Raw genomic sequence first — 17,049 nt, 5'->3', positions numbered from 1 at the left:
CCTTGCCCATATAACTGGCAAGTACAAGTTTGATAGCGGTCTGTCCATAGACCGTGAAGAATTTATGGATGGGTTCACCTTGTTTGCGTTTGATCTATCACCAGATCAAGAACAGGGAGGTCATTTCTCCCTCATTAAAACAGGTGACCTGCGTGCTGAAGTACAATTTGCCCCACATGGTTAGCATGATCATATATTCGACCAATACCGCTGTTTTGGAGTTAAATAACTGCAGATCTTGTATGATTTTAACTGATGATGGATACTGTAGAACACCCAGCCCTGTTGAAGGCCAAAAGCTATACAGAACGCATATTTGCAGGTGTGCTGCCGTGTGATTTGCTGCCGTCAGAGAGAGTGAACCAGAGACTGCGGCATACATAGTGAATACGGATACATCAGGACAGAGCGGATTGGAAATTGATAGTACTCTGCAATGATAAAAAGGCCATATTTTTCGATAGTTACGGATCTGAGCCAAATAATTTCCCCGTAATTTTGCGACATTCTTAAATAGGAACTGCGTGTCATATAGTTATCAAAATCAATAGTTGCAAGATACATATAGCAATGTGTGTGGACATTTCTGTGTTTTTTTTCCCTTCCAGTTGGTTGAATAAATCAGGGACTACAGGGAACCACAAATGTGGTACATGCAACTTTTGCAATTTTCATTCAACCTCTAATCCTATAAACTTTGGTGGAATTAGTCATGTAGTGAAGGACTTCATCACATGCAAAACACAATTTACAGTCTATATTATTTTTTGCCCTTGTGGGAAATTTTATATTGGTAAGACCAACAGACCACTTTTCATACGGTTTAGAGAGCACTTTAAGTCCATATATTCTGGGAAAGGTTCAAGAAGACTAATAGAGCATGTTCGCACTATGCACTGTAGAAAACCCTGAAGCTCTGCGGTTTGCGGCCTTGGAAAGGGTTGTGTTACCTAATCAAGGGGGTAATCTTAATAAAATTATTCTCCTCAGAGAAGTCAAATGGATTCTGCGTTCTGGTGCACAGGGGCTGCCGGGTTTGAACGAGAAATTAGATATGGCGGTATTCCTGTAATTTTGTGATGTTACGCTATGTTTTTAATTATGCAATTTCTAAGGATGTTGTGCTGACATAGCCATTAGGGCGGGGATGTTTCACCTATATATTGTCCCACCCCTATACCATGTTGTATTTGGACCCATAGAAGCGTGCATGCCATGCGAAACGGCCGTCGTCTGACTGGGGACCCGCTCCCCCGCATCCATGTTTTTATTTTTATGTGAATAAAAGGATATTTTATCCCTGCAGTGTGCCACCCCTTGCACTTCTAGTTGCTTGCAAATCTAACGATTGATTGACACTATCAAAATCCAAGATTTAACTAATTGACACTATCAAAAGTAATTGATTTGATAATGACACTATCAAATTGAATTGATATGCTAATAACGGTATCAAATACATAGTATAATAGTGGAGGGGATATGCTTTGCGGAGGGGAAGGGTTAGACAGTTTGATACACTTTGATAGGGACAGGACACCTGTCAGATTATATTTGATGGATCATATGAATTCTCTACTACTCGTAGTGGAGGGCCTCAGAAAACAGTTTTTCCCATTATTAAGGAGTGGGTATCATAGACTGGTAATGCACATGCATTAAGTGCATGGGCTGGAAAACATTTACCTTTGCGGGGTATGCATATCTATAAAAGAATGTTAGAGGTAGGCCTCTAAAAATTATTAATTTTTTTCAGGGCCGATTCAAATCTATTCTATTTTCTACAATATTACTATATTACCTTTATTATCTGCAATTCGTATACTGTGAGCTATCGCACAAGAGATAGCATATTGCAGGCACCTAGTCAGGGATTATTGCCTTATAGTCTGTTCTGCTGCAACCAAAAATAAAAGAAAGAAAAAATTATATTCTATTCCCTATGAAATCTGCTGTTAGCTACATTTAGTATAGGGACAGGTGTTAGGTATCATCTGCTGTAAATGAGTCTTCATTCTGGTGACATACATCTCTGACACTGTCTATAACGTGATTGCTTTTTTCAAAAAACTCATTGACAGATTCGTGTTTTTTACAGTGATCTGCACTCAGAAATTCTTCAAGGCAGGCAGGGTTGCTTGCGTTCCTCCACAGTTTCATGCCACCATGTACCAAAAAAACTCTTTTCAGGGCCAATTCAAATCTATTTTATATTCTACAATATTACTATATTACCTCTCTTATCTGCAATTCATGTACGGTGAGCTGTCGCCCTGGGGATAGCGTATTACAGGCCTCTAGTCAGAGATTATTGCCTTATAGTCCTTGCTGCTGCAATGGAAAAAAAGCTATTCTATTACCCATTAATACCACTGATAGCTGCATTTAGTATAGGGACAAGTGATAGGTATCATCTGATGGAAAAGAGTCTTCATTCTGGTCACATACATCTCTTACATTGTCTATAACTTGATTGCCTTTTTCCAAAAAATCTTTGACAGATTATTTTTTTTTACGGTAAATTGTACTAAATATTTCATCAAAGCAGGCAGAGTTGCTTGCGTTCCTCCACAGTTTGGTGCTGCCACGTATAAAAAACCCCCCACTTTTCAGGGTCGATTCAAATCTATTCTAGTTTATACGATATTACTTTATTACCTCTCTTATCTGCAATTTGTGTACGGTGAGTTATTGCACAAGATATAGCATATTGTAGGCATCTAATCAGGGATTATTGATTTATAATCCATGCTGCTGCAAGCAAAAAAAAAATTTCCATTCCCTATTAATATCGCTGTTAGCTGCACTTAGTAAAGGAATGGGTGCTAGTTATCATCTGCTGGAAATGAGTCTTCATTCTGGTCACATGCATCTCTTCCACTATCTATAACTTTTTTCAAAAAACTCATTGACAGATTTATGATTTTTACAATGATCTGTACTCAGAAATTCATGTAAGCAGGGAGGGTTGCTTGCATTTCTCCACAATTTAGTGCAGGAAGGTGGACCCGTAGAAGTGTGCTTGGCACGCACGCAAAACGGCCATCATCCGACTGTGGACCCGCTCACCCGCGTCCATGCTTTAGCCTTTATGTGAATAAAAGAAGATTTTACCTCATGCAGTGTGTCACCCCATGCATTTCTACATGGCTGAGAAGAATCTCACCCCCCTCAGTGATTGGACAGGGTAGTGGTCATACAGGCGGATATAGTGGCCTAGGATGGGGACATTATTACTGGAAGGGGTCCCGATGGGGACACTGTTACTGGGAGGTGCCCAGGATGGGGACAATATAGCTGGAAGGTGCCCAGGATGGGGACATTATTACTGGAAGGGATTCAGGATGGGGACACTATTAATGGAAGGGGCCCAGGATGGGAACATTATTACTGGAAGGGACCCAAAATGGGGACATTACTACTGAAAGGCTCCCAGGACAGGCAGGGACATTATTACTGGAAGGAGCCCAGGATAGGGACATTATTACATGAAGGGGCCCACAATGGGGACATTATTACTGGAAGGGGCTCAGGATGGGGACACTATTACTGGAAGGGCCCAAGATGGAGACATTATTACTTGAAGGGGCCCAGGGTGGGGACACTATTACTGGAAGAAGCCCAGGATGGGGACATTATTACTGGAAGGGGCCCAGGATGGGGACACTATTACTGGAAGAAGCCCAGGATGGGGACATTATTACTGGAAGGGGCCCATGATGGGGACATTATTAAATAAAGGCGCCCAGGATGGGGACCTTATTAAAATGAACATAGACAGAGACAACATAGGGGCCTAAGATGGGGACACTAAAGAAAGGGGCCCAGGATCTGGGACCTTATTAAAAAAAGGGGTGACAATTACTTTATGGGGGTCAGGAGGAGGAAAAAAACATTATTGGTTTATGGTGATAAGTAGGGACATAATTACTGTAGCAATCAGGGGACATTGTTACTGCTGCAATTTAATTTACCTTTGAAGATATTATCTTCCATTGGGGTAACAAAAGGGGGATCCTGTTACTGTGCAGGGCAGCACTATGTCACTATGTATAATAGAACTGGTGATCGCTGTATTATTTGTACAATGACACTATACACAGAGCTCCTGTGCATAATGTCACCGGTGATCACTGTATTACCTGTACACTGACACTATACACTGTACACTATATACAGAGATCCTGTGTATAATGTTACTAGTGATCACCGCAGGGCCGGCTCCAGGTTTTTGTGGGCCCTGGGCGAATGAGTCTCAGTGGGTCTCTTTAACACATACCACGGTTCATGATGCACAGATGCCGCAGAGAAATATATATACAGTATATATATATATATATATATATATATATATATATATATATATAGTACAATGCCAAACATTTCACTTCTTGCAATACATGACCAATATCTATTGTAAATCCCACAATAGCTCAGAAACCGGCGAATCGCTCCATACAGAATACTGCCCCCATATAGCGCTCCATACAGGATACTGGCCCCCATATAACGCTCCATGCAGGCTGTGCCCCCACATAATGCTCCATGCAGGCTGTTCCCCCCACATAATGCCTCATGCAGGCTGTTCCCCCCACATAATGCCCTACGCAGGCTGTTCCCACCTTATAATGCCCCATGCAGGCTGATCCCCCCATATAATGCCTCATGCAGGATGTCACCCCCCTTATAATGCCCCATGCAGGATGTCACCCCCCTTATAATGCCCCATGCAGTATGTCACTCCCCCCCTTTTAATGCCCCATGCAGGATGTCACTCCCCCCCTTTTAAAATCCCATGAAGGATGTCACTCCCCCCCTTTTGATGCCCCATGCAGGATGTCACTTACCCCCCCTTATAATGCCCCATGAAGGATGTCACCCCTCCTTTTAATACCCCATGCAGGATGTCACACACACACCCTCCCTTATAATGCCCCATGCAGGATGTCACTCTCCCCCTTTTAATGCCCCATGCGGGATGTCACACACCCCTCCCTTATAATGCCCCATGCAGGATGTCAACCCCCCATATAATGCCCCATGCAGGATGTCACCCCCCTTATAATGCCCCATGCAGTATGTCACTCCCCCCCTTTTAATGCCCCATGCAGGATGTCACTCCCCCCCTTTTAAAATCCCATGAAGGATGTCACTCCCCCCCTTTTGATGCCCCATGCAGGATGTCACTTACCCCCCCTTATAATGCCCCATGAAGGATGTCACCCCCCCTTTTAATACCCCATGCAGGATATCACACACACACCCTCCCTTATAATGCCCCATGCAGGATGTCACTCCCCCTCTTTTAATGCCCCATGCAAGATGTCACATGCACACCCTCCCTTATAATGCCCCATGCAGGATGTCACTCTCCCCCTTTTAATGCCCCATGCGGGATGTCACACCCCCCTCCCTTATAATGCCCCATGCAGGATGTCAACCCCCCATATAATGCCCCATGCAGGATGTCACCCCCCCTTATAATGCCCCATGCCTCCATACATTAAAAAAAAAAAAAATACTCACCTCACTTCTCACCTGCTGACGCTGCTCTGCTCTGGACTCCAGCGCCGCCGGCAACTTCCCGCTCTGTGCTGTGACAGCTCAGGAGAGAGCGTGGTGTAAAGACGTCACCGCGCCCTCTGAGCTGAGACGTCACAGTGCAGCAGCGCAGAAGTCACTGGACCTGTTGCAGAGGCACGGGGAGAGGTAAGTATTGTGCCGGCTGCCGGGGCCCTGAGCAAGCAGGGGGAGTGGGCACTGGCACCGTACTGCTCACGGGTCCCATAGCGCGGCAGGGTGCCCGGCGGTGAGTGGGCCCCTCGCCTGCTCAGGGCCCCGGCATTTGCCCGGGTGCGCCGGGTGCTGACGCCGGCCTTGGATCACTGCATTACCTGTACACTGACACTATATACAGAGCTCCTGAGTATAATGTGACTGGCGATCACTGCATTACCTGTACACTGACGGTATACACTGTATGCTATATACAGAGCTCCTGTGTATAATGTCACTGATGATCACTACATTACCTGTACACTGAAACTATATACAAAGCTCCTGTGTATAATGTCGCCAGTGGTAATATTAGTGTTATTAGTATTATGGTTTTTATTTATGATCAGTATTATAGTATTCAGTCACTTTGTGGTGGTAATATGTGATCTGGTCATGGTGTGGTGGTATATCACTCTTGTATGTTGTATTATCCGGTCACTATGAGGTGGTAATATGTGATCTGGTCATGGTGTGGTGGTATTTGTTCCTTGTATGTGGTACTATTCAGTCACTATGTGGTGGTAATATGTTATCTGGACATGGTGTGACTGTATTTATCCCTTCTATGTGGTATTTTTTGGTCACAGTGTGGCTGTATTTGTTACTTTTATGTGGTATTATTGGTCTTGGTATAGTGGATTATGGTGTGTATGGAGGTCACTTGTTCTCTCTACTATCAATAAGGGGAATATTCTTGATTTTCAATAGAGATTAAATACTTAGATGTTTAACCTCTCCCTGTCCTGTGACTATTACACTGTATCAAATATGCACTTACAGGGATTGTATGGGGAAAACAAGTAATCACTTATCATAGGACCATATTCACACTTTCAGTATTTGGTCAGGATTTTGCCTCAGTAGTTGTAAGCCAAAACCAGTAGTGGGTGATAAATGCAGAAGTGGTGACGTGTTTCTATTATACTTTTCCTCTGATTGTTCCACTCCTGGGTTTGGCTCACAAATACTGATGCAAAATACTGACCAAATACTGAACGTGTGAACGTGGTCAAAGGATAAATGATACGTTATTGAATGGTGGGGGTCCGACTGCTGGGACTTGCACCGATCTAGAGAATGTGCAACTTTTATCCTCATTAATATGGAGCGGCATGTACAACTCGACCACTGATCCATTCATTCTCTAAGGGTCTGCACTTGGCTTTTTCTGGAACCCCCCAAAGAGGATGAATGGAGCTGCGATCAGACATCCCATCTGCCTCTCTATTTTTAAATGGGGATAAAAGTGCCCTGTCAGGGATAAAGGTTCCCCATCCTTCCGATAGGTGCAGTTTAAAAAGGTCAGATTCAACTGATCAATAAGATATCACCTACCTAACCTGTGGATTGGTGATAACTTATTTTCATCAAAGAACCCTTTAATGCAAACTACCGTAATTGTACATTCCAGTTAGAGTGTGCGCACAGTAGATGTGTAGGAGCCTCCTGTGTTTTACAGTCAATGCTCCACTATAACAGGTATAACACCTAACAGGTATCTGCATATAGCTGTAGGGTGGGCCCCTAGGGTCAATTCCCCCTCTGGGTTCCAGACACCCCAGTCTGACCCTGAACAGGTCTGTGAGAGCCAGAATTCTAGCTGTTTGGTAGGTGATCAAATACTTTTTTTAATGCAATAAATACAATTTCATTATTTAAAAATCATACAATGTGATTTTCTGATTTTTATTTTTAGATTCTGTCTCTCACAGTTGGAGTGTACCTACAATAAAAATTACAGACCTCCCCATTCTTTGTAGGTGGCAAAACTTGCAAAATTGGCAGTGTATCAAATACTTATTTCCCCCACTGTATTCGCCACTGAAATCCAACAAAATGTCTGCTCCTAAATCCAAATGCCCCTCCTCCCTTCTGAGCCCCACAATGTGCCTAAACCACAGTTAGCATCCACATGATTGGTATTAGTGTAGCGAGGAGACCTACTTAATTTATAGGGTGCGTGCCTTCAGAAGCTCAAGCTGGGCACAATGTATGGGCACCACAATGGTATACAGTATTTGCAATTTTCATCCACTGTGTACTTGTTTGTGGAAAACACCCATGGACTCAAAATCGTCTTTACACCCATAGATCCGCTTCACTTGGCACTTAGGGGCTCTGAAATTGGAGTCTGCAAAATATTCTAAGAAAATCTGCACTCCAAAAGTCAAATAGTGCTCCTTCCCTCCCAAGACCTGTTATGTGGCGAAACAGTTCTGTACATCCACGTATAGGGTGTTGCCACGTTGAGGAGAAATTGTGTAACAAACTTTGGTGCCATTTTTACCTTTTTCCCCTTCTGAAAATGTAAAATCTTGTGCTAAAATAGCATTTTAGTGATAAAAATGTACCGTATATACTCGAGTATAAGCCGACTTTTTCAGCACATTTTTTGCGCTGAAAAAGTCCCCATCGGCTTATACTCGGGTATATACTCGAGTATATAGAAATTCGGGTGGTGGGGGGGGGGCTACTGCAGCTACGTGTGCCTCTGCTAAAGGGGAGTGAATATTCACTTTTCTCCACTTCCATTGGCGTGGAGAAGAATGAATATTCATTTTCTTTAGTAGTGGGCACAGAGAAGCACTGAGCTGCCCACAGATCCGATATTGATGACGATATCGAATAGATAGACCAGACAACCTCTTTAAGGGCACAGCCCCATTATCAGTATTTGGTCAGTATTGGGTCAGTATTTTTTCTCAGAAGTTGGAGCCAAAACCAGGAGTGGGTGATAAATGCAGAATTGGTGACTTGTTTCTATAAGGCCACAGCCCCACTATCAGTATTTGGTCACTATTTTTTCTCAGGAGTGGAAGCCAAAACCAGGAGTGGGTGATAAATGCAGAATTGGTGACTTGTTTCTATTATACCTTTTCTCTGATTGTTCCTCACCTAGTTATGGCTCCCACTCCTGAGAAAAAATACTGACTGAATACTGACCCAATACTGATAGTGGGGCTGTGGCCTAAGGCTCTCACCGGTCTCTCTCCTCTCCCTACACTCCGGTCTCAGGAGTCTCATAGCAGTTTCTCCTCCTCTGCTCGGATGCCTGTTCTTTAGTCCTTCTCATTGATGCTTCTTCCTTGCCCTATGCAGTTGTGGCACCCCAGGGGTCTGGTTTCCACAGTAACAGCAATGTTATGTCTGAGAGCAGGTGGGAGGTCTCTTGGTCAGGGATCCTATGCATGCCACACCTCCTGCCCAGTCCTGGGAGGGGAAGAACTTCCCCTATATAAACCTAGGGCTGAGGCAGGGTTAGTGAGTAGAGAAGAAGTAGAGACAGAGAAGCAGATATAGGAAAAGAACATCAGGAGCTCTGTGGGAGCAGTGCTACAAGGAGTCAGGGGCTGGCAGCTGCAGAGCTCGCCCTGACTGAGAAGTTATCACCGGACCCGGAGTCCGAGGCTGTGGGGACTAACTCCTATCCAGCAGCAGAAACCGACCGGCAGGGGATTGCAGGTCCTCTGGCCCAGAAACCCGAAGGCACGGTCACACGCGTGGGACCAGCACCGCCGTCGTGGAGCGGAAGCTACTAGAAGGCCCCGAGTCACCGGCCATACGGGTGAGCACCACACGGTACACTCAGGGACGTGGGCTACTTATACCCGCCTCTAGCAAGGTAGCCGGAAGAGTATCGTTAGTTTGGGAGGCCTACAACTCCGCCTGGCCAGGGGAGATCCCATCTGCTCAAGGACTGACCAGGCCCCAATCGCTAGCCAGTACTCCGGGAGGGTCTATCTTTGTCACCAGTAAAGACCCTGAACTACACCGTACCGTCTCCGAGTGGTTCCTGCTACCCCCATCATCCACGTCGGCTGCCCTGAGGCCATACCCCTCCCGTTGGGGGTTATACTATCACGCTGAACAATCCTACCACCGGCCTCAGCGGTCTGCCCTGCAGCAGCAGCTCCTTAGCTGTACTCAACGGGTGGCGTAGTCGTCCAACATCTACCGCTAATACAGCGCCACTTAGTCTGACTCCCTGGGCACGGACCGGATCACCGCCACGAGACTACAACCCTAAAGAGATCCGGCTCCGGGTAAGCTCCCGCGTGCGCAACGCAGCGCGACACAGGCCCAGGGGTGCGTCAACTTTTGGCGTAGTTGGCAGGATTTCGTGCCCGCAACCACCGGGTACTGCGTGCCTGAAAAAGACTGTTCAAACTTACCTGTGGTGAAGATTCCCGCCATCCGGCGCCATCTTCGGCCTTCTTCCCGCCATACGTGGAGTTTTCCCGCCATTGGACGCCATCTTGAGGACGCCGCGCGGGAAGAAGAGGGGCGTGGACTCCGAAAGCGCGCGAGAACTGAAGCCCCGCCTCACGTCCGGACGTTGCGTAAGGTCCTGGAAGGAGCCCAGCAGACGCCGACGTCACAGGAGCGCGACGGAAGGTCCTCAACCCTGACGATCCACTGCGGAGCCGCGGCCTACGGAAGAGGATCATCGCAAGGTAGGCCACGGTCCACTAGGGGGGAGAAGGATGTCGGATACGGAGGAGAGCTTCACCGCTTCAACCCCCGCCAGCGCCACCGCTGTTGTGGTCATGCCTTTCACCATGCCCTATATCCCGGGGGCAGCCTGGCTACCCCAGTACTCAGGGGAGTCACATACCCTGCATGACTTTAGAGAAAAGCTGGATAGCCTCTTCCAGGTGTACCCCCTCACAGAGTGAGCATCCTGGTGGCCCAATTAACCGGGGCAGCCCAAAGGGAGGTAAAGTCCTGGCCACCTGGGGGGAGGACTGTCGCAGGGATACTAACCCGGCTGAGGGACACCTTTGATACCCGCACCTCAGCCGAGATCAAGCTTAGATTCTACGGGTGCAAACAGCGGGCACATGAGAGTATAAGGGACTATGCCCTGAACCTACAAGAGGCCCTGAGAGCCATTAAGCAGACCGACCCTGACGGCGTGGGAGACGAGGACAGGCTGTTGACTGAACAATTTATAGAGGGTTTATATTGCAATGCCCACCGAACCCAGTTGCGGGCAATGGCCTTACAGGACCCTCATCTGGGATTTGCACAGTTCAAGGACAGAGCCATCCGGGTGCTTCGAGAACCGGCACCAGGTGGCGTTGTGACCCCCAGATGCCCCACTACCACTTACCACCAGGAGGCGGCGCCCTTGTCGGCAGGGCCTGTGGGAGCTGGTGCGCAGGCTTTGAACAATGACCCGGCTCCAGACCTGCACCATCAGGTCCAAGAGCTAGCTAAAAGCGTTGCTGCGCTAACCCGAACTGTGCAGTCTTTACAGGTTTCCACTCCAGGGAAGATCCAGCTGGCATCCGGACCGGAGGACATCCCGTGGCGTCGACCAAGGAGGACCCCACCGGCCAGAGGAAGACCCAGCGACCGATACAACGAGGACGGACGACTCATCTGCCGCCGCTGCAATCAACCCGGACATATGGCAAGGTACTGTCCTTTAAACTGGCACAACCTGGGGTAGAGGGCCAACCCCCAGGAAAAAGATCACCAGGCCCATCGAACTGGCGCGACAAATATGTGGGAGGACGTCCAGTCTTACCCGTGGTACTGGATGGCATTCCTATGAGTGCCCTACTGGACACTGGGTCACAGGTCACCACCATCCCGTACGTGCTCTTCAAGCAGTACTGGAATGACTCGGATATCACCCGCTACCCTGACGACGACTTGAGTATCATCGCCAGCAATGGTCAGCCCGTGCCACAGATTGGATTTAAAGAGGTGACCATTAAAATCGGTAGAGTCGAACTGGCAGCACAGGGACTGATCATTGTAGACATTGACAAACACGAGAGTCACCCAAAGATAACTCTAGGAACTAATGTAATTGAAAATTGTCTTGCAGAGGTGATTTTCCTTTTACAGCAGGTTGCCAAGAACGCCAGCTCCGGACAGCAGCGAGTGCTCCAGAAAGAGATCCGGGCACTGATGCGACGGCAACAGCTAGAACTCTCCGGTGGTGAGATTGGTAGCGTGCGAATGTGTGACCCTTTCCCTATTGCCATGTCCCCGAAAAGTGAAATGATGATTTGGTGCCGGGCAGCTATTGGTCTGAGAGGTAGAGATTACCAGGCAATGGTAGAACCAGTTTACTCAGACAGTAGGCCCACCATTTTGACAGCACGGGGGGTGGTCAATGTACGCCATGGGAGGGTGCCCGTTCGCATAATAAATATCGGGAAGAGGGAAGTGTACCTGCCCCGGTATGCCACGCTAGCCAAATTGTATACCATCAATCAAGATTCCATACAGTCCGTAGAACCCTTGCCTCCATCTTCCCCGGAGGAAGGTAACGACTCTCAGAAAACAATGGAGGACTGGTGTCAGCAACTACATTTGGGTACTGACTCCACTCCCTCACACCAGAAACAGGGAATCTATCGGGTGGTTCAAGAGTACGAGAGAGTGTTTAGTAAACACCCGCTAGACTTCGGGCGAGTCAAGGGGGTAGAACACCACATCCCCACGGGAGATCATCCTCCCATAAAAGAGAGGTATCGACCCGTACCCCCTGCACACTACCAACACGCCAAGGGGATGCTTAGAGACATGAAGGAGGCTGGGGTGATCAGGGATAGCTGTAGCCCCTGGGCAGCTCCACTAGTCTTAGTCAAAAAGAAAGACAACACCATGAGGATGTGTGTAGATTACCCGAAAATCAACCGTATCACACACAAGGATGCGTACCCCTTACCAAGGATAGAGGAGTCTTTGGCTGCTCTAAGATCTGCTAACTTCTTCTCTACCTTGGATCTCACTAGTGGGTACTGGCAGGTTCCTGTAGCAGAGGCGGACCGGGAGAAGACCGCATTCACCACCCCGATGGGACTTAGCGAGTTTACCTGCATGCCGTTCGGACTCTGCAACGCACCAGGAACCTTCCAACGATTAATGGAGTGCTGTCTGGGCCACAGAAACTTCGAGACGGTCCTGCTGTACCTGGACGATGTCATCGTATATTCCAAGACGTATGAGGACCACCTGAAACACCTGGCGGAAGTGTTCGAAGCTCTGGCAAGCTACGGCCTAAAGGTGAAACCCTCCAAGTGTCACCTCCTGAAACCAAAGGTGCAGTACCTGGGACACGTGGTGAGCGCTGATGGAGTGGCTCCCGACCCTGATAAGATCACCGCAATTAAGGAATGGCCAAGTCCCTCCAGTGTAAAGGAAGTGCGGCAGTTCCTCGGGTTGGTAGGCTATTACCGCAGATTCATCCCCGGTTTCACCAAAAAGGCAGCTCCTATGCAGGACCTCCTGATAGGCCAGTCCCGGAAGGCCAAGAACCAGAAGCCACCCTTCAGATGGGAGAAGTTAGAAGAAGAGTCCTTCCGCCAGCTGAAGATGGCCCTCACGGGGGATGAAATCCTGGCGTACCCTGATTACAGCCAGCCCTTTATCCTCTACACCGACGCAAGTAACATCGGGCTAGGAGCCGTGCTGTCCCAGATCCAGCAGGGGAAAGAACGAGTAATCGCTTACGCCAGCCGAAAACTGCGACCCACCGAGAGAAACCCTGAGAATTACAGCTCATTTAAGCTAGAGTTCCTGGCAGTGGTGTGGGCAGTCACCGAACGCTTTAAGCACTACCTCGCTTCTTCCCGGTTCACCGTGTACACGGATAACAACCCGTTGACACACCTGGACACGGCAAGACTCGGTGCCCTAGAGCAGAGATGGATGGCCCGTCTGTCCAACTACGAGTTCACAATCAAATACCGGGCAGGACGCTCCAATACCAACGCGGACGCCCTGTCCAGGATGCCAAACCTACCGGACGTAGGAGAAGATACAGAGGGACTGGAAGAAGTCGAACTCCCCGCGTTCCACCGTCATGGGACTATCCAGTATTCCCATCGGGTAAGGAGTAAGCAAGCCGCTACGTTTAACCCCTTGCCTCACTACAACTGGGAGGAAACGCAAGACAGTGACCCTGCCGTCCGACTGGTGAAGGAGATGCTGACTCGGCCAGAGGCTCGCCTTGACCCAGACGCTCCGGAGGAAGCCAAGCAACTGTGGGCTGAGAAGAGTCGACTGTTCCTTTATAAGGGGAAGTTGTGCCGCCGAATGGTTAACTCCCGGATGCATGAACTAATCTGGCAAGTAGTGGTGCCACGAAGAGACGCAGCCGTGGTGATGGAGGCATACCACGACGGGGCTGGACACTTCGGATGGAAGAAGCTGGAGTTCCTGCTGCGCGGGCGGTTCCACTGGGTAGGTATGAGGGGAACCATCGAGAGGTGGTGCAGAGACTGTGGCCCGTGCAACCTAAGAAGGAAGGACCGTGCCAGCCAGAAGACTCCCCTGCAGTCCATCGTCACCCGGCAGCCGTTGGAACTGGTAGCCTTGGATCATGTAAAACTGACCCCAAGCAGAAGTGGCTACGTCTACGCACTAACCATCGTGGATCACTACTCCCGGTTCTTAGTTGTCGTCCCCGTCAAGGACTTAACCGCTCGAACAGCAGCTAGAGCCTTCCAGCAGCATTTCTGCCGTCCACACGGGTACCCGGACCAAGTGTTGACAGACCAGGGACCTGCCTTTGAAGCGGAGGTCTTCCAAGAGTTCTGCACTCTGTATGGCTGCCGGAAGATAAGGACGACACCCTATCATCCGCAAACTAATGGACTTTGTGAGAAAATGAACCAGGTGGTGATAGATCTTCTGAAAACATTGCCCCTGGAAGAACGCAGTCTGTGGCCTGAGAGGCTGCCCGACCTAGTGGACCTATACAACCACATCCCGGTAGGTTCCACCAACTGTACCCCGGCTTACCTGATGAGGGCAAGACCTGGTAAGCTACCTGTTGACCTGGAGATGGGAGTCCTGACACCCGAGGACACTTCACCAGAAGCAGACTGGGACACAGAGAGGTAGCAGCAGTACCGGAAAGTACAGGAGAGCGTGGAGCGAAGTCTCTGTCAAGCTAGGGAAAGACAAGAGAAAACTTACAACCAGTATGCTCCCGCTGTTCCCCTGGTACCCGGAGAGCAGGTCTTGAAGAGGAAAAGGCGGCTCCACAAGTTGGACGACCAGTGGGAGAAGGACCCGTACATCGTACTGCCCTCAAGCCACGACAACCCAAAGGTCTGTACCATCAGTAAAGACGGAGGGGAAACCACAACCATTGTATCCCGGGATCACCTGAAGAAGTGTCCCGAACAGCTACGGAACCCTGAAGAGAAACAAGAAGACCCTCGACCCGTAGAGGAAAGGGAAGATATGGTTAGTACTGTGCTCGGAGACTTCCCTCGGTCTTGGACTCAAGTCAATGGCGCAGTTGTGGTACCCGTACTCACCTTCCTCCAACCAGCATCCCAAGCACCTACGGAGCAACAGGTAGAGCTGGAAGAACAGCCGGTCCAGGAGGCAGAAGACCCCACACCAGCAGACCAGGAGGATCAACCCTCTGCTTATAGTGAACCTGCCATGCCTCTAGTGAGCCAAAGGGCCCGTGGACAGCTGCCCAGTTTACCCTTGACAGTTCCTACACCCTGTAGTTCGGGGCTAGACAGTCAGCTCCGTAGGTCCACTAGGGCCACTAGAGGCCAGTTACCCGCACGTTGGAGGATTTGAAGTGTATAAGTTGTTTTATTTATGGTTACCTGTTTTTCTTGTTACTTGTAAATAATTATGTGTTTCTAGTTATTTTTAGGAGTCCTTGGTGGATTTACCGGGAATCCTTGTACAATTGGTTGGAGCGTAACCTAGGAATGGACTAAAGACTGTTAAGGACTCGGGGCAGGACAGACCCCTACCTGGTTACGTCTCCCTGTTTTGGTGAAATGGACACCTTGCTTTTCTTCAAAACTGCACCCGGTTGCGGACACGCCGTAACCATCTTTATGTGTTTTTCTTATTGTATTATTATTGTTTATACCTTGTTATGTTTTTCTAAAAATATGTTTAGTCCCGGAGTACTAAATTTCACTAGGGGGGAATGTGGCACCCCAGGGGTCTGGTTTCCACAGTAACAGCAATGTTATGTCTGAGAGCAGGTGGGAGGTCTCTTGGTCAGGGATCCTATGCATGCCACACCTCCTGCCCAGTCCTGGGAGGGGAAGAACTTCCCCTATATAAACCTAGGGCTGAGGCAGGGTTAGTGAGTAGAGAAGAAGTAGAGACAGAGAAGCAGATATAGGAAAAGAACATCAGGAGCTCTGTGGGAGCAGTGCTACAAGGAGTCAGGGGCTGGCAGCTGCAGAGCTCGCCCTGACTGAGGAGTTATCACCGGACCCGGAGTCCGAGGCTGTGGGGACTAACTCCTATCCAGCAGCAGAAACCGACCGGCAGGGGATTGCAGGTCCTCTGGCCCAGAAACCCGAAGGCACGGTCACACGCGTGGGACCAGCACCGCCGTCGTGGAGCGGAAGCTACTAGAAGGCCCCGAGTCACCGGCCATACGGGTGAGCACCACACGGTACACTCAGGGACGTGGGCTACTTATACCCGCCTCTAGCAAGGTAGCCGGAAGAGTATCGTTAGTTTGGGAGGCCTACAACTCCGCCTGGCCAGGGGAGATCCCATCTGCTCAAGGACTGACCAGGCCCCAATCGCTAGCCAGTACTCCGGGAGGGTCTATCGTTGTCACCAGTAAAGACCCTGAACTACACCGTACCGTCTCTGAGTGGTTCCTGCTACCCCCATCATCCACGTCGGCTGCCCTGAGGCCATACCCCTCCCGTTGGGGGTTATACTATCACTCTGCACAATCCTACCACCGGCCTCAGCGGTCTGCCCTGCAGCAGCAGCTCCTTAGCTGTACTCAACGGGTGGCGTAGTCGTCCAACATCTACCGCTAATACAGCGCCACTTAGTCTGACTCCCTGGGCACGGACCGGATCACCGCCACGAGACTACAACCCTCAAGAGATCCGGCTCCGGGTAAGCTCCCGCGTGCGCAACGCAGCGTGACACAGGCCCAGGGGCGCGTCAACTTTTGGCGTAGTCGGCAGGATTTCGTGCCCGCAACCACCGGGTACTGCGTGCCTGAAAAAGACTGTTCAAACTTACCTGTGGTGAAGATTCCCGCCATCCGGCGCCATCTTCCGCTTCCTTCCCGCCATCGGTGGAGTTTTCCCGCCATCCGGCGCCATCTTCGGCCTTCTTCCCGCCATACGTGGAGTTTTCCCGCCATTGGACGCCATCTTGAGGACGCCGCGCGGGAAGAAGAGGGGCGTGGACTCCGAAAGAATAGGAAAGAAAGATCAGGAGCTCTGTGGGAGTCGTGCTAAGAGGAGGTCAGGGCTGGAAGCTGTAGAGCTCGCCCTGATTGAAGAT

This window comes from Phyllobates terribilis, unplaced genomic scaffold (assembly GCF_046119375.1).
Source record: "Phyllobates terribilis strain yellow unplaced genomic scaffold, ASM4611937v1 Scaffold_3__8_contigs__length_932513732, whole genome shotgun sequence".
Classification (NCBI taxonomy): domain Eukaryota; kingdom Metazoa; phylum Chordata; class Amphibia; order Anura; family Dendrobatidae; genus Phyllobates; species Phyllobates terribilis.
Note: the sequence above shows the minus strand (reverse complement) of the source record.